The sequence below is a fragment of the Penaeus vannamei genome, chromosome 27, assembly GCF_042767895.1.
Source record: "Penaeus vannamei isolate JL-2024 chromosome 27, ASM4276789v1, whole genome shotgun sequence".
In the NCBI taxonomy this organism is placed as follows: domain Eukaryota; kingdom Metazoa; phylum Arthropoda; class Malacostraca; order Decapoda; family Penaeidae; genus Penaeus; species Penaeus vannamei.
This window is the reverse complement of record NC_091575.1, coordinates 11573820-11575736: the sequence shown is the minus strand read 5'-3', so window position 1 is coordinate 11575736 and position 1917 is coordinate 11573820. Positions and strand designations below refer to the sequence as shown.

The following is a 1917-nucleotide window of genomic DNA, read 5'->3' as shown; positions in this document are numbered from 1 at the left end:
CAGAACTTGGGTGATCAGTTGACATGCAGCGGGACAGACTTTGGATAAGGCGATTACGGAGCACGTGGTTCTAGGCGCGATCCTCCGCCGGAGCCGACTGATAACGGGCAGGCAAGTAGAGCACGCAGTTAGCGATAGATAGGTATGGCCCGGGTACCGAGTCGGGATAGATAGTGGGTGGGACAGGTGAGGGTCAGGTGGGAAGGGCAGGTGCACAGGACAGGTGGGCTGGACCCAGGACTCAGGACGGGTACACAGAGGAGGCACGTGTGAGGTGTTGCATCATGAGCGATCACAAGGCGAAACGTCAGGTACAAAAAACATTTGTCACTGAAGGCACTTGTATGTTGGTGTCAATCGAGGGAGAAAACTGTGTATTGACCAGATCAGTGGTATGGGGGAAACGGTGGGCAAGCAAAGTACACCAGGTGGCATAGAAGTCTAAAGATTCCAGGTCGCAGCCCCGGGATAAGTTCGGATCCAGGTGACCACACGAGGAACCAGGTTTCAGCCAAAGGCGTGGCCAAGACCTGTCCTCAGAGGGTCACTGCGTGCTCACTACACACGCCCGGAGTTCACAACCAGCGTCTTCCCAGCGCCTCAACTCTACGCCCGGGCACCAGCCACGCCAAGTTCTTGCTCCCGAAGGCCTCAGCAGGATGTTGTGAGAGGTCACAATCCACGATCTTGGCACGACAAGTTCACAAGCACGACACAAAGATCACACAAGCACCGCGAGCAGTGCGGCAGACACGGCGCCTGCAGCAAAAATACCTCGTGCCCTGACGTTTTTGAGAGCCGCACCGTGATAAATACTGGTGATTTTTACTAGAAACTGTTGCCTAATTGTGGGTAGTGATCACCAGGACATGGTGAGGGCGCCTCTCTGCTCACACACTATGAAATGCACACATCTAAACGATTGGACAGCTGGAGCCAAGTCAGCTGTGTTTAACGTAAGGATCTCGGAAGGATCACCTTAGATGTGAATTGCCTCGGGCCACCTTACTGACCCACCGTGGATGTAAACGTGTGGAAAACAACGAGTGCAGGTGAAAAGTGTTATGCCCGGGTGCGTGCCCGGCGCCGCTGTGTTGTGGGGCAGCACCTACCGGGTTCGCCCGCTGCCCCAGTCACTCTCTACTTGCTGCCCGCCGTGTTCCTGCCCCGCCGTCTTGCCGCCCACTTACCCGACGGCGACTCTGCACCTTCGTGGAGGCCTAGCTAGGACCGAGCAAGCTTACGCCTGCATGGATATGTTGGGCCTAATCAGAAGGGTAAATGACAGCATCATAGGGATATGTGGAAATAACGAGTTGGGAAAGAACCGAGTTCACCAGAGAGTCTCAGAGGGTGAAGCCAGGCTGAGGTGCATTGCAGGGCACACACACACGCACACACACGTCCAGGTACACGTGCACGCATACACACAACACGCAAAGCCGTTCATGGCCACAGCAGGAGGCCGAGAGAAAAGTATGTGTCCAGGCAGGGAGAGTCAACAGCATTGTCATTAGCGCCCCTCACGCAGTATGGCCGATTCATGGCCAATTCATCCGCCTAACTTGCATGAATCCTCCCAAGACGGCCATCAGGGAGAAAGTTAGTCGCGGAGCATGCAGGCCGCGGAGGGAGACGGGGGGCCAGGTGTCACGGCCTTCGTGCGACAGTGGGCCCGGGAGCGGCGAGTGTGGGCGTACGGGCGGCATGGAAGCGTCATGGGGTGTGAAGTACTATCTCTCTACCTGTGAATGAAACTCGCCTGGCGTAGGTGCTCCCGGACTTGCGCAGTTTAACATATGGTTGCTAGTTTGTGGCCTGATAGCCTCGATTGTGTTCGACGCCTATGAGAAAGCTCCCCTGTGAGGACGCTAAGAATGGGACAAGAATCTTTAAAAAATCGAAGAAATTCGAAAA

At 55.5% G+C, this 1917-nt stretch overlaps 1 protein-coding gene across 1 annotated transcript in view; it reads right to left on the bottom strand.

The window, feature by feature from the left end:
- The window catches only part of LOC113802931 (zinc finger protein rotund), a 616373-nt gene extending 615382 nt beyond the window's left edge, over positions 1-991 (bottom strand). Inside the window, exon 1 of the mRNA XM_070140823.1 lies at positions 1-991. This exon is cut by the window's left edge and continues 305 nt beyond it. The gene's annotated coding sequence lies outside the window, so the exon portion shown is untranslated.
- Positions 992-1917: the final 926 nt, after the last annotated feature.